The following is a 24,202-nucleotide window of genomic DNA, read 5'->3' on the forward strand; positions in this document are numbered from 1 at the left end:
TATGCCCTCAGGAGGTGAGAACTTTCAAACATATACCTTATGTAAATAGGTATGCAGATGTTTAAACAACTCAGACAAAAAATTTTGAATATATACCCTCAGAGAATTTAAGGACTTCACTCTTTGAACTAAGACCTCAAATACCTTAGACCTAAACTTGGGACACAGACCCTCTAAAATTTCAGAGACTTCATGCCTTGAATACAGACCCTCAAAGTATTCACAGAGTTTACACCTTTGGCACTCACTCTATATTAAACAGATTAAACTTTGAGGCACATCTCAAAGACTTCAGAGATCTCACGCTGTGAACACAGACATCCAAATCTCAGATCTTTAGCCACAGATTCTCAAAGAGTTCAGAAACCTGAGACTGACCACAGTCCCACAATTATCTCAGACCCAAACCTTGGGGCAGAGAACTCAACTCTGAGCACAGACCTCCTAACTATCTCAGACTTAAATTGTGGAACCTATCCCCTCAAAGGTTTTAGAGACATTACTCTTGAACAAAGACTTCCAAACACCTCAGATTAAAAAAAATAGAAATATACTCTCAAAAATGTCAAACCCCCACTTCTTGTGTGTAAGACTCAAATATGGGATGCCTGGGTGGCTCAGCATGTGATTCTGGAATTCTAGGATCAAGCCACACATCTTGCTCCTTGCAAGGAGCCTGCTTCTCCCTCTGCCTGTGTCTCTGCCTCTCTCTGTGTGTCTCTCATGAATAAATAAATCAGTCTTTAAAAAAAAGACTCAAATATCTCAGACTCAAATTTGGAACAGAGATCCTCTAATATTTCAGAGTACTCACACCTTGATCAAAAAGCCCAAGTACCTCACATTAAACTTACAACACAGAGCTTCAGAATTTTAGAGATATCACACATTGAACTCTGACCCACATAATTTAGATTCAAAACATGGGATATAGACCTCAAAGAGTTCAGAGATCTTATACCCTATAACATGAACTGCAAATACCTTACATAAAAATCTTGAAGCATAGACACTCAAAGTGTTCAGGGGCCATAATCCTTCAGCACAGACACCAAATGCCTCAAATATAAAAGTGGAACACAGACATTCTAAAATTATAGGGATCTCACACCTTGAATGTAAACCCCCATGTACCTCATAAACCTTATAAACCTCATAAACTTCATTAAACCATATAAAGCTGATCTCAAAGATTTGAAAGATCTTATACTCTACAGAGATGAAGTATTCAGAAGCTTCACACTCAACACTGATACCACACAACTCAGATTCAAATCTAGGGACCCAGAAATGGTAAATATCTGGGTAAATATAATAGATGATTCTTTTAATACTAGGTCTTTTAAACTATGTTTGACACTTAAAAGTAACGTTTATACCATTGTCTGACTTTTTTTCACTTTGGGTTTGCCTCCAGGACACAAGTGTCATGAAAACCACCACTAAACTTAAACCAAAATGGGAAAGGAAAAGACTCATATCAACATTGCTGTTGTTTGGACACAGAGATTTGAGAAAATCTACCACTATTGGTCATCTGGTCTACAAATGTGGTGGGATCAATAAAAGAACTATCCAGGACACCTGGGTGGCTCAGTGGTTGAGTGTCTGCCTTTGACTTGGGGCATGGTCCTGGAGTCCAGGATCGAGTCCTACATTGGGCTCATGTGGGGAGCCTGCTTCACTCTGCCTGTGTCTCTGCCTCTCTCTCTGTGTCTCTCATGAATGAATAAATAAAACCTTTAAAAAAAGAACTGTCAAAAAATTGGAGAAAGAGATGGGAAAAAGCTCTTTCAAATATGCCTGGGTCGTGGATAAACTGAAAGCTGAATGTGAATGTGGTATCATCATTGATATCTCCCTGTGGAAATTTGAGACCAGCAAGTATTATGTGACCATCATTGATGCCCCAGGACACAGAGACTTTATAAAAAATGTGATTATAGGCACATCTCAGGCTTACTGTGCTGTTCTGATTGTTGCTGCTGGTGTTGGTGAATTTGAAGCCAGTATTTCCAAGAATAGTAGACCTGTGAGCATGCCCTTCTGGCTTATGCACTGGGTGTGAAACAACTAATTGTTGGTGTTAATAAAATGGATTCCACTGAGCTACCCTATACCCAGAAGAGACATGAGGAAATCATTAATGAAGTCACCATCTACATTAATGGGGTTTGAGACCCCATTCTTCTTTACTCCTCATATTCCCAATCTCATTAAGAAAGTTGGTTACAATCCCAACACATTAGCATTTGTGCCAATTTCTGGTTGGAATAATGATGACATGCTGGAAGCAAGTGCTAACATGCCTTGGTCCAAGAGAAGGAAAGTCACCTGTAAAGATGGGAATGGCAGTGGAAACACAATGTTTGAAGCTCTGGATTGCATTCTGCCACCAATTTGTCCAACTGGTAAGCCATTGCATCTGCCTCTTGAGGATGTCTACAAAATTGGTGGTATGGGTACTGTCCTTGTGGGCCAAGTGGAGACTGGCGTTCTTAAACCTGGCATGTGGTCACCTTTGCCCCAATGGTACAATTAAACTAAAATCTGTTGAAATGCACCATGAAGCTTTGAGTGAGTCTCTTCTTAGGGACAATATGGACTTCAATGTGAAGAATATATCTATCAAAGATGTTCATTATGGCAATGTGGTTGGTGACAGCAAAAATGACCCACCAATGGAAGCAGCTGGCTTCACAGCTCATTATCCTGAACCAACAGGCCAAATCAGTGTTAGACATTCACCTGTGCTGGATTGTCACACAGCTCACATTGCTTGCAAGTTTGCTGAGCTGAAGGAGAAGACAGATAATCGTTCTGGAAAAAAGCTGGAAGATGGTCCCAAGTTCTTTTTTTTAATAATAAATTTATTTTTCATTGGTGTTCAATTTGCCATCATACAGAATAACACCCAGTGCTCATCCCGTCAAGTGCCCCCCTCAGTGCTCGTTACCCATTCACCCCCACCCCGCACCCTCCTCCCCTTCCATCACCCCTAGTTCATTTCCCAGTTAGGAGTCTTCATGTTCTGTCTCCCTTTCTGATATTTCCTACCCCTTTCTTCTCCCTTCCCTTCTATTCCCTTTCACTATTGCTTATATTCCCCAAATGAATGAGACCATATAATGTTTGTCCTTCTCCGATTGACTTATTTCACTCAGAATAATACCCTCCAGTTCCATCTACGTTGAAGCAAATGGTGGGTATTTGTCATTTCTAATGGCTGAGTAATATTCCATTGTATACGTAGACCACATCTTCTTTATCCATTCATCTTTCAATGGACACCGAGGCTCCTTCCACAGTTTGGCTATTGTGGACATTGCTGCTAGAAACATCAGGGTGCAGGTGTCCCGGCATTTCATTGCATCTGTATCTTTGGGGTAAATCCCCAGCAGTGCAATTGCTGGGTCGTAGGGCAGGTCTATTTTTAACTCTTTAAGGAAGCTCCACACAGTTTTCCAGAGTGGCTGTACCAGTTCACATTCCCACCAACAGTGCAAGAGGGTTCCCCTTTCTCCACATCGACTCCAACATTTGTTGTTTCCCGTCTTGTTAATGTTCACTATTCTCACTGGTGTGAGGTGGTATCTCATTGTGGTTTTGATTTGTATTTCCCTGATGGCAAGTGATGCGGAGCGTTTTCCCATGTGCTTGTTGGCCATGTCTATGTCTTCCTCTGTGAGATTTCCGTTCAAGTCTTTTGCCCATTTCGTGATTGGATTGTTTGTTTCTTTGGTGTTGAGTTTAATAAGTTCTTTATAGATCTTGGAAACTAGCCCTTTATCTGAGACGTCATTTGCAAATATCTTCTCCCATTCTGTAGGTTGTCTTTGAGTTTTGTTGACTGTATCCTTTGCTGTGCAAAAGCTTCTTATCTTGATGAAGTCTCAATAGTTCATTTTTGCTTTTGTTTCTTTTGCCTTCGTGGATGTATCTTGCGAGAAGTTACTGTGGCCGAGTTCAAAAAGGGTGTTGCCTGTGTTCTCCTCTAGGATTTTGATGGAATCTTGTCTCACATTTAGATCTTTCATCCATTTTGAGTTTCTCTTTGTGTATGGTGCAAGAGAGTGGTCTAGTTTCATTCTTCTGCATGTGGATGTCCAATTTTCCCAGCACCATTTATTGAAGAGACTGTCTTTCTTCCAGTGATAGTCTTTCCTCCTTTATCGAATATGGTCCCAAGTTCTTGAAATCTGGTGATGCTGTCATCTTTGACATGGTTCTTGGCAAGTCTATGTGTGTTGAGAGCTTCTCTGACTATCCTCCTCTGGGTTGTTTTGCTGTTCATGACATGAGGCTGATGGTTGCTGTGGGTGTCATCAAAGCACTGGACAAGGAGGCAGCTGGAGCTGGCAAGGTCACAGAGTCTGTCCAGAAAGCTCAGATGGCTAAATGAATATTATCTCCAACACCTGCCACTCCAGCCTTAATTGGTTGTAGAAGAATGGTGTCAGAACTGTTTGTGTTGGGGATCCCTGGGTGGTGTAGTGGTTTAGCGCCTGCCTTTGACCCGGGGCGCGATCCTGGAGACCCAGGATCGAGTCCCACGTCGGGCTCCCGGTGCATGGAGCCTGTTTCTCCCTCTGCCTGTGTCTCTGCCTCTCTCTCTCTCACTGTGTGCCTATCATAAATAAATAAAAAAGAAAAAAAAAAAGAACTGTTTGTGTCAAATTGGCCAGCAAAAGACTGGTTAATGATAACAATACATTGTAAAAATCTTTAGAAGGAAAGTAGAATGTTTTTGTGGACCATTTGTTTTTGTGTGTGTGTGACATTTAAGTTACTTAGCTTTTAAAATCAATACTTTTTAAAAGATTTTTATTTATTTATTCATGAGACACACACACACACACACACAGAGAGAGAGAGAGAGAGAGGCAGAGACATAGGCAGAGGGAGAAGCAGGCTCCATGCAGGGAGCCCGATGTGGGACTCCATCCTGGGATTCCAGGATCACTCCCTGGGCCGAAGGCAGGCACTGCTGAGCCACCCAGGGATCCCCTAAAATCAATACTTTTTAATGGGAACAACTTGACCAAAAATCTGTCACAGAATCTTGAGACCCATTAAAACAAAAGTTTAATGAGAAAAAAATTTATATCGTCTGATGTAGTTTTCAACATATGTAAATTGTAATCAATCAGACAACTATAGCCTAAAGAGGAGATGATAAAAGGCCTGGAAGGTGGCAAGGTTTCTACATTTGAACTGAAATGATAAAACATTGATTCTAAAGAGAACATGAAAAGATAAGTATGTACTTTGTAATTCCTAGAGCAACCACTGTAAAATCACATGCAAAGATATAGTCAAAATCATAACAGATATACTGAAATGGAATATCGAATGTTTTAAATAACCCAAAACAAGGCAGTAAAGGTAAAACAGGAATTAAAAACAGAAGGAAAACCAGAAAAAATAAAATAATAGGTCTGAATCCAAACATCAATAATATATTAAATTTAAATGGCCTAAATACATTAATTTAAGGATAAACACTGTCAAAATGAAAAACCATGACTTGACCATATGCTGTCTACAAATGTAATGATATTGGTAGGATGAAAACAAAAGAAAGGCTGGTTTCTGTGTGGAAATATAGAGTGTTGCAAAGAGCATCACTTCCATCTTCACAAGAAAAAAGCTGGACAAACTGCAACTTAAATACTTTTCTTGAAACCATCAGTGAGGGATCCCTGGGTGGCGCAGGGTCCTGGTTGTCCCTCTGCCTATGTCTCTGCCTCTCTTTCTGTGTCTCTCATGAATAAATAAATAAAATATTTTTTAAAACTATAGTAATCAAAACAGTATGGTACTGGCACAAAAATAGACACTGGATCAATAGAACAGAATAGAACACCCAGAAATAAACCCATAACTATATGATCAATGAATCTTTGACAAAGCAGGAAAGAATATCCAATGGGAAAATACAGTTTTCAAACAAATGGTGTTGGGAAAACTAGAAAGCAATATGCCAAAGAAAGAAACTGGAGCACTTTCTTACACTACACAAAAATAAATTCAAAATGGATCAAGTATCTAAATGTGAGACCTGAAAGCATAACAATCCTAGAAGACAACACAGGCAATAACTTTTTTGACATCAGCTGTAGCAACTTTTTTCTACATAGGTCTCCTGACACAAGGGAAACAAAAGCAAAAATAAACTATTGGGACTTCATCAAAATAAAAAGCCTCTGCACAGGGAAGGAAACCATTTATTTATTTATTCAATCATTTATTTATATCAGTGTGTATGCATGAATATTTATTTTATTTTTTAGGTCCTATTCCAATACAACTGTTTTGTATTCTGTGGCTCAAATTGTTCCAGTTTGTCCATAGAGACCTAGCTCTTTCAGATTGGCTCCTGTGTACTTTTAACATGGCCTTCGTGTTCTTCATCTTTTTGTTTTTTAGCTTCCCCTTACTTTCTGGCACTAAAAGATTATAAAGGTTCATCTTTCTACCCCAGAATCAGCCATTTCTCCAGGGTCCCTGGTTCCTTTTATTAAGAAATGGTATTTAGAAACTGAGATCTGGTTGCTTATCTACCTGATTTTAAGAATTATTATAAAGTGACAGTAATCAAGATGCACAGATGAACATGATAGAATAGAGTCCAGAAATTGGCCCACACAAATATGGCCAATTGCTTTTTTGACAAAAGTACCAAGCCAATTCAGTGAATAAAGGGTGGTACAAATGATCTCAAATTACAGTGGTTTGCCTTACAATTTTTCAAGTTTACAGTGGTGTAAAAGCACTGTAGAAATGTTCAGGAGAAATGGTATCTTGAATTCTGAATTTTGATCTTTTCCCAGGCTAACAATAGGTAGTGTAATACTTTCTCATGATGCTGGGTAGCAGCATCAAGCCATAGCTCAGCTCCCAGTGAGCTATGCAATTAAGAGGGAACCAATAGGGATCCCTGGGTGGCGCAGCGGTTTGGCGCCTGCCTTTGGCCCAGGGCTCGATCCTGGAGACCCAGGATCAAATCCCACGTCAGGCTCCCGGTGCATGGAGCCTGCTTCTCCCTCTGCCTGTGTCTCTGCCTCTCTCTCTCTCACTGTGTGCCTATCATAAATAAATAAAAATTAAAAAAAAAAAGAGGGAACCAATACACTTATAACCATTCTGTATCCATACAACCATTCTGCTTTTCACTTTCAGTATGGTATTCAATAAATTACATGAGATATTCAATGCATTACTATAAAATAGGCTTTGTGTTAGATGATTTTGCCTAACCATAGGCTAATATAAGTGTTCTGAGCCTGCTTAAGGAAGGCTAGGCTAAGCTATAGGTTGATAGGTTAGTTTTATTAGATGCATTTCCAACTTACAATATTTTCAACTTACGACAGGTTTTTTGGGATATAACCCCATTGTAAAGCAAGGAAGATCTGTATTTTTAGTAAGTGGTATGGGGGAAAATTGGGCAGTCATATGCAACAAAAATGAACCTCTACTTAAACTTCATATCATACATAAAAATTAATACCGAATGGATCATATATCTAAATGTAATATAAAACTATAACACTTAAAGAAAAAAACTTAGGAGAGAATCCCAGGATCATGACCTGAACCAAAGGCAGACACACAACCACTGAGCCACCCAGGTACTCCTGATTACTACAGCTTTTTTTTTTTTTAAATTTTTTTGTATTTATTTATGATAGTCACACACAGAGAGAGAGAGAGAGAGAGACAGAGAGAGAGGCAGAGGCACAGGCAGAGGGAGAAGCAGGCTCCATGCACTGGGAGCCCGAAGTGGGACTCGATCCCGGGTCTCCAGGATCGCCCCTTGGGCCAAAGGCAGGCGCTAAACCGCTGCGCCACCCAGGGATTCCCCTACAGCTTTTTTTTAAAATAATAGATTTATTTTTTATTGGTGTTCAATTTGCCAACATACAGAATAACACCCAGTGCTCATCCCATCAAGTGCCCCCCGTAAGTGCCCGCCACCCAGTCACCCCCACCCCCCACCCACCTCCCCTTCCACCACCCCTAGCTCGTCTCCCAGAGTTAGGAGTCTTCCATGCTCTGTCTCCCTTTCTGATATTTCCCACTTATTTTTCCTCCTTTCCCCTTTATTGTCTTTCACTATTATTTATATTCCCCAAATGAATGAGAGGATATAATGTTTGTCCTTCTCCGATTGACTTATTTCACTCAGCATAATATGCTCCAGTTCCATCCACGTTGAAGCAAATGGTGGGAACTACAACTTTTTTTTTTTTAATTTTTAAAATTTATTTATGATAGTCACAGTGAGAGAGAGAGAGAGAGAGACAGAGACAGAGACACAGGCAGAGGGAGAAGCAGGCTCCATGCACCGGGAGCCTGATGTGGGATTCGATCCCGGGTCTCCAGGATCGCGCCCTGGGCCAAAGGCAGGCGCCAAACCGCTGCGCCACCCAGGGATCCCTACAGCTTTTTAATATAACCTGAAGTCTAGAATTGTGATACTTCCAGCATTACTTTACTTTTTCAAGGTTGCAATGGCTATTTGGGATCTTTTGAGGTTCCAAACAAATTTTAGGGCTGTTTGTTCTAGCTCTGTGAATAACGCTGTTGGTATTTTGATAGGGCTAGCATACATAAATATTTATTGAAGCTCGATTTGCCAACATAATGTATAACATTTATTGAGCATCCCATCAAGTACCCTCCTCAGTGCCCATCACCCAGTCACCCCATTCCCCTGCCTGCCTCCTGTTCCTCTACCTCTTGTTCGTTTCCCAGAGTTAGGAGTCTCTCATGTTTTGTCACCTTCTCTAATTTTTCCCACTCATTTTCCCTCCTTTCCCCTATAATCAATCCCATTCACTATTTCTAATATTCCTCATATGAGTGAAACCATAAAATGATTGTCCTTCTCCAATTGACTTACTTCACTCAGCATAATACCCTCCATCCACTTCGAAGCAAAAGGTGGGAAATGGTGGGTATTCGTCGTTTCTAATGGCTGAGTAATATTCCACTGTATACATAGACCACATCTTCTTTATCCATTCTTCTGTCGATGGACACCGAGGCTCCTTCCACAGTTTGGCTATTGTGGACATTGCTACTATAAACATTGGGGTGCAGGTGTCCCGGCATTTCATTGCATCTGTATCTTTGGGGTAAATCCCCAGCAGGGCAATTGCTGGGTCATAGGGTAGCTCTATTTTTAACTCTTTGAGGAACCTCCACACTGTTTTCCAGAGTGGCTGTACCAGTTCACATTCCCACCAACAGTGCAAGAGGGTTCCCCTTTCTCCACATCTTCTCCAACATTTGTGGTTTCCTGTCTTCTTAATGTTCACCATTCTCACTGGTGTGAGGTGGTATTTCATTGTGGTTTTGATTTGTAATTCCCTGATGGGAAGTTATGTGGAACATTTTCCCATGTGCTTGTTGCCCATGTGTATGTCTTCTTTGGTGAAATTTCTGTTCATGTCTTTTGCCCATTTCACAATTGGATTGTTTGTTTCTTTGCTGTGGAGTTTAATAAGTTTTTTATAGATCTTGGATACTAGCCCTTTATCTGATATGTCATTTGCAAATATCTTCTCCCATTTGTAGGTTGTCTTTTAGTTCTGTTGACTGTTTCTTTGGCTGTGCAGCAGATTTTTATCTTGATTAAGTCCCAATAATTCATTTTTGCTTTTGTTTCCCTGGCCTTCATAGATGTATCTTGCGAGAAGTTACTGTGGCTGAGTTCAAAAATGGTGTTTCCTGTGTTCTCTTCTAGGATTTTGATGGATTCTTGTCTCACATTTAGATCTTTCATCCCTTCTGAGTTTATCTTTATATATGGTGTAAGAGAATGGTCTAGTTTCACACTTCTGCACGTGGCTGTCCAATTTTCCCAGCACCATTTATCGAAGAGACTGTCCTTTTTCCAGTGGGTAATTGTTCCTGCTTTTTCGATTATTAGTTGACCATAGAGTTGGGGGCCCATTTCTGGGTTCTCTATTCTGTTCCATTGATCTATGTGTCTGTTTTTGTGCCAGTACCACACTGTCTTGATGATCACAGCTTTGTAGTACAACTTGAAATCCGGCATTGTGATGCCATCAGCTTTGGTTTTCTTTTTCAATATTCCCCTGGCTATTTGAGGTCTTTTCTGGTTCCACACAAATATTAAGATGATTTGTCCCAACTCTGTGAAGAAAGTCCATGGTATTTTGATAGGGATTGCATTGAACATGTAAATTGCCCTGGGTAGGATAGACATTTTCACAATATTAATTTTTCCCATCCATGAGCATGGAATATTTTTCCATCTCTTTGTGTCTTCCTCCATTTCTTTCAGAAGTGTTGTGTACTTTTTAGGGTATAGATCTTTACCTCTTTGGTTAGGTTTATTCCTAGGTATCTTATGCTTTTGTGTGTAATTGTAAATGGGATTGACTCCTTAATTTCTCTTTCTTCAGTCTCATTGTTAGTGTATAGAAATGCCACTGATTTCTGGGCATTGATTTTGTATCCTGCCACATTGCCAATTGCTGTGTAAGTTCTAGCAATTTTGGGGTGGAGCGTTTTGGGTTTTCTATGTACAGTATCATGTCATCTGCGAAGAGGGAGAGTTTGACTTCTTCTTTGCCAATTTGAATGGCTTTTATTTCTTTTTGTTGTCTGATTGTTGAGGCTAGGAATTCTAGTACTATGTTGAATAGCAGTGGTGAGAGTTTGTGTCGTGTTCCTGATCTTAGGGGAAAGGCTCTCAGTGTTTCCCCTTTGAAAATGATATTTGCTGTGGGTTTTTCATAGATGGCTTTTATGATACTGAGGAATGTTCCCTCTATCCCAGCACTCTGAAGAGTTTTGATCAGGAGCGGATGCTGTATTTTGTCAAATGCTTTCTCTGCATCTATTGAGAGGATCATATGGTTCTTGTTTTTCTCTATTGTTCATGTGATCTATCACTTTGATTGTTTTATGAGTGTTGAAGGAACCTTGCATCCCGGGGATAAATCCCACTTGGTCATGGTGAATAATCTTCTTAATGTATTGTTGGATCCTATTTGCTAGTATCTTCTTGAGAATTTTTTCATCCATGTTCCTCAGGGATATTGGTTTATAATTCTCCTTTTTGGTGGGTTCTTTGTCTCGTTTTGGAATCAAGGTGATGCTGGCCTCATAAAACGAGTTTGGAAGTATTCTATTGATAGGGCTAGCATTAAATGTGTAGATTGCTTTGAGTAGTATAGACATTTTAACAATATTTGCTCTTCTGTGAGCATGGAATGTGTTTCCATTTCTTTGTGTCATTCAATTACTTTCATCAGTATTTTATAATTTTCATAGTGTAGCTCTTTCATCACTTTAGTTAGGGTTATTCCTATGTATCTTATTATTTTGGGTGCAATTATAAATGGAATGGATTCCTTAATTTCTCTTTCTGCTGCTTCATTATTAGTGTATAGAAATGCAACTGATTTCTGTACATTGATTTTGAATCCTGCCATTTTACTGAATTGTTTTATCAGTTCTAGCAGTATTTTGGTGGTCTTTCAGGTTTTCTATATATAGTATCATGTCATCTGCAAATGGTGAAACTCTTACTTCTTTGCTGATTTGGATGCCTTTTATTTCTTTATATTGTCTGATTGCTGTGGCTAGGACTTCCAGTACTATGTTGAATAAGGGTGGACATCTCTGTCTTATTCCTGACTATAGAGGAAAAGTTCTCAGTTTTTCCCTGTTAAGGATGCTATTAGCTGTGAGTTTTTCATATATACTCTTTATTATGTTGATGTATGTTCCCCCTAAACCTACTTTGTTGAAGGTTTTTTTTTTTTATCATGAATAGAAGTACTTTGTCAAATGCTTTCTCCTCATCTATTGAAATGATGATACGTTTCTTATCCTTTCTTTTATTAATGTGGTGTATCATGTTGATTGATTTGTGAATATTGAGCCACCCTGGTAACCCAGGAATAAGTTCCACTTGATTGTGGTGAATGATTTTTAAGGTATTGTTGGATTCAGACTTTTTATTGAGAATTTCTGCATCCATGTTCATCAGGAATATTGGCCTATAGTTCTCTTTTTTAGTGGAGTCTTTATCTGGTTTTGGTATCAGGATAATACTGGCCTCATAGAATGAAGTTGGAAGTTTTCTCTCTTTTCCTCCTTCTCCTTCTTCTTCTTCTTCTTCTTCTTCTTCTTCTTCTTCTTCTTCTTTCTTCTTTGGTGGCAGCAGCAGCATTTATTTATTGTAATCTACTATTGATCAAGGACACAAAAGAAAAGATCCCTTTCTCACCTATTAGTCTGAATCTCTAGTAGCAGTGGCCTCTGCAATTTCTAATCATGTTATTACCTATCAGCTTTCATGACTTATCTCATGATGTTACTTGTTCCAGTGCTGCATCCAGCACATGTGGGTACTTACACCACATCACCTCTTGTGGATGATGGTCATGGGTGGCTAAGTTTCTTCTTGAGCTAAAGAATTCCAGGGAACTAGCAGATAGATCCACGAGGCAGCAAAATGTAAAGAAATGAGCAAAGGCACTGGAATCAGAAAGACAGGTTTAATTACTGGAATACCTTGCCAGAGGGTGTGACGTCAGGCACGTTGTAAATAGTCTTTAGCTCCTAGTTCTTCACATAGAGTTTTTTCCCTAAAGAAATCGTTAAGGAAGTAGACAGGCAATGATTCATGAGGATGTTTGCCACAGCATGGATGATACTTTAGAATGAATGTGTAAGACATATCTATATATATATTTTTAAGATTTTATTTATTTACTCATGATAGACATAGAGAGAGAGAGAGGCAGAGACACACAGGAGAAGCAGGCTCCATGCCAGGAGCCTGACGCGGGACTCGATCCCGGGACTCCAGGATCCAGTCCTGGGCCAAAGGCAGGCGCCAAACCGCTGAGCCACCCAGGGATCCCCTGTAAGACATATATGTGATAATATATGCACTAAAATGACAAATGGAAGACAGGGTTTTTTTAAAGGGGGGTGGAGAGGGAGAAGGAGAGAGAGAATCTTAAGCAGGCTCCATGCTTAGTGCGGAGCTGACATGGGGCCCCATCTCACAATCCTGAGTTCAGGACCTGAGCCAAAATCAAGAGTCACTTAACTGACTAAGCCACCAGAAGAGAGGGTTTTTTTTTTTATTTTTTTATTTTTTTATTTTTTATTTTTTTTAGAAGAGAGGTTTTTAAATGAATGCTAGAGTTCCAAGGTTGTTTCTCAGTTCTCCCTTTTCTGATTTTATGGATTTTTTTACTATGAGCATGAATTACTTGAGTAATAATGTTCAACTTTATTATTTATCAAGAATGCAAATTCAGATACTAAGATGGTACCATTTTCTCTCATCAAAATAGCAGAAAAAGAACTAATGTTATACCCAACAATTGCAAAGGTGGAAGAAAACAGGCCTTCTTATACACAAGCTGGAGTGTAAAATGGTTTCCTATATCTTTGAGTTATCTAGCAATACAAATTAAAAAACCTTTAAAGCCCCCACTTTCCTTTCATCCAACATTTCAGTTTCCAGGAATACATTCTAATATGAGAAAAGTGTGCTACAGCAAAAGAATAAGATGTCTATTCCAATTTTTCTTATAATAGCAAAAGGATGAGAAATAACCAACATAAAACACACACATAGACACACATGTGTCTGTTTAAAATAAACAAAATCATACTATAGTGTTCTATGTCTTTTTGGTATTATTTAACCTTAATTAATGGACATCAATATATACCAATATATGTTAATTAATCTAATTCTTCAATGACTGCAAAATTTCCTTTGTCTGGTTTTACTGCAGTTTATATGAGCAAGTATGTTACTGAACACACAGGCACTTCTTTTTTCCACGGGCACTTTTTGCATTCTTACAACTCTTGTGTATATACTGCAGTCTTTTTTTTAATTGGAGTTCAATTTGCCAACATATAGCATAATACCCAGTGCTCATCCCATCAAGTGCCCCCCTCAGTGCCCGTCACCCAGTCACCCCCACCCCCTGCCAACCTCCCTTTCCACTACCCCTTGTTCGTTTCCCAGAGTTAGGAGTCTCTCATGTTCTGTTTACCTCTCTGATATATACTGCAGTCTACTTGGATGAATATGCCTTTAGCATGAATCCCCAAAGGGAGATTGCTGGAAAAGAATGCTTACTGCATTACTAATTGAGAGATACTGGGAGTGTCAGGAGTTTTTTATGAACCTCTAAAGCTGCTTCCTCTCCCTCATCTGAAGGGGGAAGGGTGGGTTACATGAGCTTCTGGGGCTCAACACAGGTACAACCCATACATCCTAGCTGTATCCACTATTGTTCTCTCTCTCTCCAAGGCTAGCCGTTGGGATTTCTCCCAATTGCACATGAAGGTGGTAGTTACCAGTAGTAACTCCCAGGTCTGGCCCATACTCAGACCCACAAGGGCAGTACCCCAGGCCAGGAGAAGATGATACAGGGAAGAACAGAGCACTCCCCACCACCATCATCTCCCTCTGAAGCACACACTTGTAGTCAGTATGTGACCCTGAATCCTTCCCTCCTCCAGGTATTGAAAACAGGCCAGGGCATCACCCAGTCACAGTATAGCCACAGCTGTTACCTCACTACAGCTTCACCATGGCCTTGTGTCTATATATCTCACTCACAGCTGACCCAGGAAGCATAAAGCACATTTCTCCTATCAGGTTTTTGGACAGTCTGAAAAAGGCTCACCTTTGGCCCATGTGCCACCTGGGCCTTGGCTTGGGGCTGGACCTTGATACCTGTTTCACTCCAGACTGGGCACAGTCACTAGTCCCCACTCTTGATTATCACCTCCAACAATGGTAAATGGGTGGACAAAAGTTCTCTTTTCCCTCTGCTATGGTGAGAGAGGGGAGGGACAGGAATGGCAGAAAAGGATGCCTTGTGGCTCCCCTCAGTGGTCCTAGCAACAACAGTATTACTTTCAGGTGTTAATTCTACTGAGAATTAGATGACCTCATTCTGGAATTTAAATAATGATGTGACAGTGGGATCGAGCAATTTTTAGTGACTGAATTATTTGTAAGGAGCAGATTTTACTGGTGCCATAAAACAAATAAAATGAAACAATATCTACAATTTTCACAATGATACAAACAGGGGCTTGGGAATACCTGACTGTTCTTGGTCAGAGTGCAATGCTGCCTGAGTATGAGGTTACTCGGAAGGCTTGCAGCACTGGGCAAATTGGATTTTTTTTCAATTTAGACTCCAAGCTTTCACACAGACAGGACCCCATCTCCCCAGCGTCCTGAAGAAACTTGATCCTACCAAGAGAACATAGCTCCTGCCAACAGACAAAACACCAAGGTCAGAGAGACAGCTGGGCAGTAGATAGTCTTTCCAAGAGATAACAGGAAATGACGAAGAGCCAATAAAAGAACTTACCTGAGGAGAAACATGAGACTGAGGTCAGATCCCACAGTTTATGCTGATTAAAGAGTATGAGACCTCAGTCCTTCTCAATAAATCTTTATTTCATACACATAAAGATCTGAGTTGTAGGAACAGCTCCCGATTAGATATTAAAAGTGGTTAACCCTAATTGGTGAGATCAAGGAAAAATTATATATTCTTTACACTTGGCTCTAAATTGACTCTACATCTTGTCTGTATGAGAAAGTAAGGGAGAGAGGGAAGAAGAAAGTGAGTGATGTGGCAATTCTGCTGCCACAGGAGATTTTTCTAACTCTCAAAGAATGCGTGCTTCTCTAAAGGTAACCCGTTTCATGATTGGATTGTTTGTTTCTTTGGTGTTGAGTTTAATAAGTTCTTTATAGATCTTGGAAACTAGCCCTTTATCTGATAGGTCATTTGCAAATATCTTCTCCCATTCTGTAGGTTGTCTTTTAGTTTTGTTGACTATATCCTTTGCTGTGCAGAAGCTTCTTATCTCGATGAAGTCCCAATAGTTCATTTTTGCTTTTGTTTCTTTTGCCTTCCTGGATGTATCTTGCGAGAAGTTACTGTGGCCGAGTTCAAAAAGGGTGTTGCCTGTGTTCTCCTCTAGGATTTTGATGGAATCTTGTCTCACATTTAGATATTTCATCCATTTTGAGTTTCTCTTTGTGTATGGTGCAAGAGAGTGGTCTAGTTTCATTCTTCTGCATGTGGATGTCCCATTTTCCCAGCACCATTTATTGAAGAGACTGTCTTTCTTCCAGTGGATAGTCTTTCCTCCTTTATCGAATATTAGTTGACCATAAAGTTCAGGGTCCACTTCTGGGTTCTCTATTCTGTTCCATTGATCTATGTGTCTGTTTTTGTGCCAGTACCACACTGTCTTGATGACTACAGCTTTGTAGTACAACCTGAAATCTGGCATTGTGATGCCCCCAAATATGGTTTTCTTTCTTAAAATTCCCCTGGCTATTCAGGGTCTTTTCTGATTCCACACAAATCTTAAAACAAACAATCCAATCATGAAATGGGCAAAAGATATGAAGAGAAATCTCACAGAGGAAGACATAGACATGGCCAACAAGCACATGAGAAAATGCTCTGCATCCTTTGCCATCAGGGAAATACAAATCAAAACCACAATGAGATACCACCTCACACCAGTGAGAACGGGGAAAATTAACAAGGCAGGAAACCACAAATGTTGGAGAGGATGTGGAGAAAAGGGAACCCTCTTACACTGTTGGTGGGGATGTGAACTGGTACAGCCACTCTGGAAAACTGTGTGGAGGTTCCTCAAAGAGTTAAAAATAGACCTGCCCTACGACCCAGCAATTGCACTGCTGGGGATTTACCCCAAAGATTCAGATGCAATGAAACGCCGGGACACCTGCACCCTGATGTTTCTAGCAGCAATGTCCACAATAGCCAAACTGTGGAAGGAGCCTCGGTGTCCATTGAAAGATGAATGGATAAAGAAGATGTGGTCTATGTATACAATGGAATATTACTCAACCATTAGAAACGACAAATACCCACCATTTGCTTCAACGTGGATGGAACTGGAGGGTATTATGCTGAATGAAGTAAGTCAATCGGAGAAGGACAAACATTGTATGTTCTCATTCATCTGGGGAATATAAATAATAGTGAAAGGGAATATAAGGGAAGAGAGAAGAAATGTGTGGGAAATATCAGAAAGGGAGACAGAACATAAAGACTCCTAACTCTGGGAAACGAACTAGGGGTGGTGGAACGGGAGGAGGGCGGGGGGTGGGGGTGAATGGGTGACGGGCACAGAGAGGGGCACTTGACGGGATGAGCACTGGGTTTTATTCTGTATGTTGGTAAATTGAACACCAATAAAAAATAAATTTATTATAAAAAAAATAAAGGTAACCCGCAGGGTCTAGGAATGAAAGACAGAAAGGGTTTTTGGTGGGGGGCGGGGGTGGAGATAGCGAAGGGCAGGGCAAACTCCTCTCTGTCTTATAGGTATCCACCTACGTTTGTTTGCCAAAAGCAGGAGCAGTGGGCTGCTGTTTTCCTCCTCACCTCCCCTCACCTCCCTCTTTTCCCGACAGTAAAGGACCAGACCACCTAGGTGATGGTGAAGCCTTTGGAGGTTCACCAGATGCATGAGATCTACAACCCTGAGGACTGCATTTTATTTGCTGTGTTACCCTTAGAGTACCATGTGTCTTTGGAGCCCTAGAACATGCTGGTTTTAGGAAAACAAAGCATATTTACAGTCTGAGAGGAGCAGGAGGCGAAATTTTCCAAAGCCTCCCTCTTCTTTTGGGATCATGCTGCACATACACAATGCTACATAACTAGCTGTTTTAAGTTAATAACAGTGTGAGCAGCACCAATATGACAGCAAACATTATGCGGTATTGGTTTTGATGGGTGGCCACATTTTTTCAAATGTGCTGCAGTTTACTTATACAGCAAGTCCATGAAAATTCTTTTATAAATTAAGGTGCTTTGGAAGTCTCATGTATCTAAATCTTTGTTCACAAACAAAAGAGTTTCTGTAACATAAAGTTTTAGAAATAGAAGTTCTGAGTTACAGGATGTATGCAAGGTTTAAAGCTTATATATTCAGATTTATCAATACTTTTCTTTACATTTTCTGGATTTCTCTCATGCCTAAAATGGCTTTGCACACTTTCAGAGCCTAAAAGCTTTCACACATCTCTGGAAAGACTAAAGATTCTCTTGAGGGTCCCTGGGACAGTTGCACTGAGGAGAAAATTTAAAGGGCCAATTGACGGGTGAAATACAGGGCTGGTAATAGTCCTAGACACACTGAAAGATTTGGGGAATGTAGAAGGGAAAGACAAGTCTTCCAGGACTGGGGAACAATGCCCTACTTCAGACAGAGCAGTCTTTGCTTGGTTCAGGAAGGCTGGATTCACAGCCTATGTGACACACATATCACTGTGCATACCCACAGGTATTATTACATGTACCTCCAAAACTTGGGATTGACTGGCAAAGGTGACTCTGCATAGGTGTTTAAGTGGCAACAGAAGATAGATACTATTTTTATTCCCTTTCGGATTCTCCAACAAGCTCTCTGCTGTCTCTCAGCAAGTATAAATGAATACGTGTGAATACATGAGCATGAGAGGGATCCAGCAAGACTCAGACAGGTCGTAGCAGTGAGATCTGCAGTCTCTGAGAAGAAAGTTCCTCCAGGTCGTCATCTTTCTCCTTAAAGGTCATGTGGCTGCCAAGGCTTTTGTAAGGTGGGCCCAGGAAAAGGGAGGACGGTGGACTGCAAAGAGACCTAGACAGTGTGTCTAGGACTGTTACCAGCCCTGTATTTCACCCGCCAATTGGCCCTTTAAATTTTCTCCTCAGTGCAGCTGTCCCAGGGGCCCTCAAGAGAATCTTTAGTCTCTCCAGAGATGTGTGAAAGCTTTCAGATGAAGTTGGGGTGAGTCTTGGGGACATTATTTGAGGTACCTGGGTTCCAGAGGGACCAGATCATTTTGACAAAGGGTAGATTCAGGAATCCTCCATGGGGTTCCAGATAAAGGGATAAGAAAGATTCGATGGTGAGCATGCGCAAGATGCATTGCACATGACCAGTACCAGCATTTTTCCTTCAGACATTGGTGTGGGGTGTGTGCAAAGCATTCCAGGTGCAGTGCTGTACAGATTGCATCTTGCTGTCTGGATCCTATCTCACTGTCTAAGACTCAATATGTAGGTCTCCAGAGCAGTCTACCCAGAAGTTTAAGGGCAAGTGTGCAGAGGGAGCCAGTGGGCATTGGATGGGTCAGGGCTGTGTAGTTGCCGGCCTCTGAAGAGTAAAGCCCTTGAGGACTTTGTTCTTTTGACAGGCATTGCGACTGCCATGGTGCTTCTCATGGTGAACAAGTGAGGATGGTGGGCTGTGGAGAGGAGGGAGATCACAGGAAGATGTGGCAAAGCTTGGAGAATAATTGGACGTGTTTGAGTCCCTAAGGCATCAGGACTGCAGAACTGGGAATTTTCAGTGTGCCCCTGGATGAGGGGAGGGGCAAGTAATACCCACGTGGCACAGGCTAAGGCAGTGCGCATGCCCAGGGCCGCGAGCCTCCTAACAGTCATTGGTGTGGGACGTGTGGGTCGTGTCCCTCGGTTTGGATTCCTTCTCGCTGTCTGAGACTCAATTGGTAGGTCTTCATTTCGTTTGAGTGTGAGGAGGGAGCCAATGGGCTTTGGTGGGTCAGGGCTGTGCAATACCTGGCCTCTGAGGAAAAAAGCCCTCCAGGTATTTTTTTTTTTCTTGCAGGCGTTTCGGCTGCTGTTCCTTGGTCCTGGTGCAAAATAAGTGAGGAAGGTGGGCTGTGGACAGTAGGAAGGGTCATAGGCAGATGGGACCACGTTTGGAGCATCATTATATGCATTTGGGTCCTGATGGTGCCAGAAACTGAAATAAGGCAGTTTTGGAAATTTTGAGTGTGCTCCTCGGTGAGGGGAGGGGGAGGTCACACCCACGAGGCACATGCTAAGGCATTGTGCATGTCCAGGGTTGTGAGCCTCCCAACAGTCGTTGGTATGGGACATGTGTACCGTATTCCGGGTACACACGTGGAGCTGTGTGGGTTGCGTCCCTCTGTCTGGGTTCTTTCTTGCTGTCTGAGACTCAGTTGGTAGGGCTGTAGATCATTATGTCTAGAAGTTTGAGTGTGAGGAGGGAGCCTGTGGGCTTTGGTGGGTCAGGGCCATGTAGTTCCCTGCCTCTGAGGAGGAAAGCCCTCCTTCCATGTCTTTTTTGTTCTCCTGGACTTTGCAGCTGCTATGGTTCTGGTCATGGTGGAAAATAAATGACGATGGTGGGCTGTGGTTGGGAGGGTTTCATAGGCAGATGGGGCAAAGATTGGGGTATCATTTGATGCATTTGGGTCCTGGAGGCACCAGGAACTGACATAGGGTAGTTTGGGGAATCTTCAGTGCTCCCCTGGATGGGGGGGGTGTCATACCCATGTGGCACATGCTAAGGCAATGTGCATGCCCAGGGCTGCGTGCCTTCCCAACAGCCGTTGGTGTGGGACCTTTGCAAGGTGTTCTGGTACTGGGTGCAGAGCTGTGAAGCTGTTTGCTTAAGAAAAGTGCCTCAGGTGTTATTGTTTCTTGTGCTGGAGGAGGAAGGTCTTTGAGGTAATTGCTTTTTTTAATTTTTAAAGATTTTATTTATTTATGAGAGAGGCAAAGACACAGGCAGAGGGAAAAGCAGGCTCCACGCAGGGAGCTCGATACGGGACTCGATCCCGGGACTCCAGGATCACACCCTGGGCTGAAGGCAGGCGCTAAACTGCTGAGCCACCCAGGGATCCCCGAGGTAATTGCTTTTTTTTCTACAGGTCTTGCAGCAGCCATGATTTTTGTCTTTGTTGGTGGGTTGAGACAAGGGAAGATAGAGGGCTGGTGAGGATTAGGGGTTCAAATTAAGATAGGCCGTATCTTCGAGGTGTTTTTGGTGTATCTGGGTCTTGGAGGCACTGTGAACTGCTTATAGAAGTCAGACTTGGAAACTTTTGCTGGGCCTCGGTGAGGGGTCATGGAAGCCCTTCTCATGGGGTAATTGCGGAATGTAGTGCACATGCTCATTGCCCAGCACTTTTCCCTTGGTGGTTGGTGTGCAGGCTTGTACAGCGTGTTGCTGGTACTGAGCTTAGCAGGTGAAATCTTACCATGTGGATTTTTTCTTGCTGAGACTATATCAGTAGGCCCACAGATTAGTGCCCAGGTTTGATTGTGAAGAGGGTGCTGCCTGTCTTTAGGTGGGTAGGGGCAGTGTGATTCCTGGCCTCTGGGGAGTAAGTTCCTTGAGGTCATCCTCCTCACAGATATGGCCACCAGATGGGGCTGGAAAGGGAAGATGATGGGCTGTGGAGGGGAGGATGCCAGATGAAGATGGGAGAGTCCAAGGAGTGCATTGGAGGCATCTGAGTCCTGGGGGCACCTGAAACTGCTGACAGAGCACAGAATTAAGAATGGTCAGTGGGGAGATGGACAGAGCTGTATATTACAAAATATCTCCATAGTGTGGAGTTCAGTTGTGAAACTAAATCTTTTTAGGAAAGCAGCTGTATGTCTTTTTTCAGGTACTTGAAAATCTCTTGTCTGCCAAATTACTGTGAATCATAGGTTTTGCAGACAGCCTAATTTGATGTAATTGGAAAATAGTTGTTATTAATTCAAGGTTTATTTAGGAAATCCCAACAAATGTAAAAAAGAACTTACAACCAGTCGTTAGCTATGAAAATAGTCTAGCATAATTACTGTTTTATTGCAGTCTTTAGTTAATGATTTTCAACTTTCAGTGCAAATATGAGTGCACAAGTAAGATCAAGATCTCGAAGAAGGGAGATGGAAGTCTTCTAAGCTGGATGAACCTGTGGCTGTGAGTGTTTTAATCTCTTACTTCTATTGGCAGAAATAATTTTTTATGAAAAGCCATCAAAAAAGTTGTTAAAGCAATATAGATATGTTGTTTAAAGGACTTCTTTGCTGAAAATGGTGAAAAATTAATCCCATGAAAGAGACATTGAGCAAAAAGACTTATATTCTATTGTTGCCTTGATATGTAAATTGATAGGAGCATGGGAATCATCTCTATGACATCCCTTTTTTACTTATTTTCTGAGATGTGTGTTATTTCTTTAATATTAAGTTTTCCACAATTATTGGTCCTTGCAGATAACTCCTTTCTTAGGGTGTGTTCTATATAGAAATAGTAATTTTATTGACTCTTTATAGAGAAGAGCATAGAAAAAATTCAGATTTGTGATTACCTCCATGTAGTATGTATATTTTTGTCTTCTGTCATTATAATATTAATGTCAATTCCCCTTATATGTACCTACCCTACCCCAAGGCTAAGCAATCAAGTAAAAAAAACATCAGAAGAAAAGGAACCAACAACCAAGAATCCAGATATTGAGCTTGGACAAGAGAAAGAAGGAGGAGCACATGTGGTTCAAGGTTGATGAGGAGATGGAGAAAATGTATTTCATTTATGTGGTTATATTAGTAACAGAAATAAAGGGTTTCCTGAAAATTGGCTGGAAACTTGTTTGGTAAGGGAAAGGTATAGTTTGCTGCTGACTGCAGTCCCTCTCTGATAAGTTTTCCTTATTTCAGCATTTTACCATCCCTTATTTTAAATTATTTGGCATGTTTGGAAAATATAACTCCTGCCAAAGCTCTATATTAGCAAATCAAGAGAAACAAATTAATTTTAAATAGAATTTACACTATTGCTAGTTAGACGTAGCCTTTTTTTGAATGCTGCTTTCTGGGCATCTTAATAGTATTGATTTTCTTTTAATTTGCCTAATCTGTTTCTCAAAAATCACTGTATCTTTTAGATGCCAAAAAAGAATATGGATCTATTTTGACTTCTCTAGGTTAGTTCATTGATTTTTTAAATTGTGAGCTAGGATGAGAAATGGTAATATTGTTCCCTCACATTTTAATATCATCTATGATGGTAGTGGCTTTATAACTAGTGTGATCTGTAATTTTTTTCCTTTGCCAACCATGTAATTTTTATCACCCAAACCAGAACACTTGAGAGATGTTGACTGCTTACATCAGGACAATAGGATGTAAATGGAGCAGAATGGCCACCATACTATAAACAGACCATATAAAGGTTGAACTAGATCAGTGAAATAATTTTGCATAAAAAGACAAACAAAATGGAATAATGTCCTTTGCCCTCTCATTAGTTAAAACAATTCCAAGTATGACATTATTATTTTAGCTAATATAGATAATTAGAAGACTATTTCAAGTGAACGAATTTGAATGACACTGGGTTTACTTGCTTGTTTTGCTTCTTGGAGTTTCTACTTGGTTGATGTTATCTGAAATCACTGGCAGTTTTTACTTGCTACTTAAAATTATCTTTAAATAGTCTCATGGAATTTAATCTCTTCTGGGTTTGAGAAATCTGTTTCTTCATACCTCCAAAAAGAATGATGCATTTAAAAAGTTAGTGCTTAAATGCCTGAAAATGTACATTAGCACAGAAGTCTATGCAGTCATTAGGCTTCTGGTTTTAGTTTCATCTTCTAAAACCAAAGCTGTAGTGTCCTTTGTGTACTTTTATTATTGTCTAAGTTAAGTTCTGCTAAGTGATGTACCCAACTGTTATGTTTATGTTTTAGGTGATGGACAGTCATAAGAAGAAAAGCTGAAGCCACACAACGTTTTGTTTGTTCTATTGATAATTTGGCTTAAATTTTCTCAATAAAGAATCTAAGTTTGCTCAGAAGTCATCATGCATATCTTCTTGTTAAATCTGTTCCTAGTAACCTGGTACTATTATAAATGATACCTTTAAAAAACTCCTTATGTTCTATTTAGAGCTGGTCTATTGAAGTGCTATTTATTTTTGCATAATGATTTTGTCTGGCAACTTTGCTAAACTTTTTTTAAAAGTGTCTCTCTACATCTTTTTGGATTTTCTACATACATAATCATACCATATGCAGATAATGACAGTATTGTTTCTTCCTTTTGAATCTTCCAACCTTGTAGTTCTTGTCCTTCCTTTATGACACTGGTCACATCTTTTTTTTTTTTTTTTTTTTGCCACATCCTTTTAAGCACAGTTTTAGATAGAAGCGATAGTAGACATCCTTGTATATTCCTGATCTTTCTTTCAACATGTCACTATGATGTATACTATAGATTTTTAAAAATTAGATGTCTTCTATTAGATTGAGGAAGTTCCTTTTTATTCCTAGTTTGTTAAGAGTATTTACCATGAA

General features: G+C 40.6%; 1 long non-coding RNA gene and 1 pseudogene across 2 annotated transcripts; both read left to right on the plus strand.

Annotated features, from left to right (window-relative positions):
- Positions 1–1,458: 1,458 nt before the first annotated feature.
- LOC112673277 (elongation factor 1-alpha 1-like) lies at positions 1,459–4,402 on the plus strand (annotated as a pseudogene).
- Positions 4,403–19,488: 15,086 nt separating this feature from the next.
- Positions 19,489–23,713, plus strand: LOC112673276 (uncharacterized). Of its 2 annotated transcripts, none has more exons than XR_003144717.2 (4): positions 19,489–19,591; positions 21,746–21,825; positions 22,300–22,406; positions 23,597–23,713. It is a non-coding gene; the product is annotated as an uncharacterized LOC112673276 (long non-coding RNA). The 2 variants fall into 2 exon arrangements; XR_003144716.3 differs by having other exon boundaries at positions 22,300–22,501; positions 23,597–23,694.
- The last annotated feature ends 489 nt before the right edge of the window (positions 23,714–24,202 follow it).

Source organism: Canis lupus, chromosome X (genome assembly GCF_003254725.2).
Source record: "Canis lupus dingo isolate Sandy chromosome X, ASM325472v2, whole genome shotgun sequence".
NCBI lineage: Eukaryota > Metazoa > Chordata > Mammalia > Carnivora > Canidae > Canis > Canis lupus.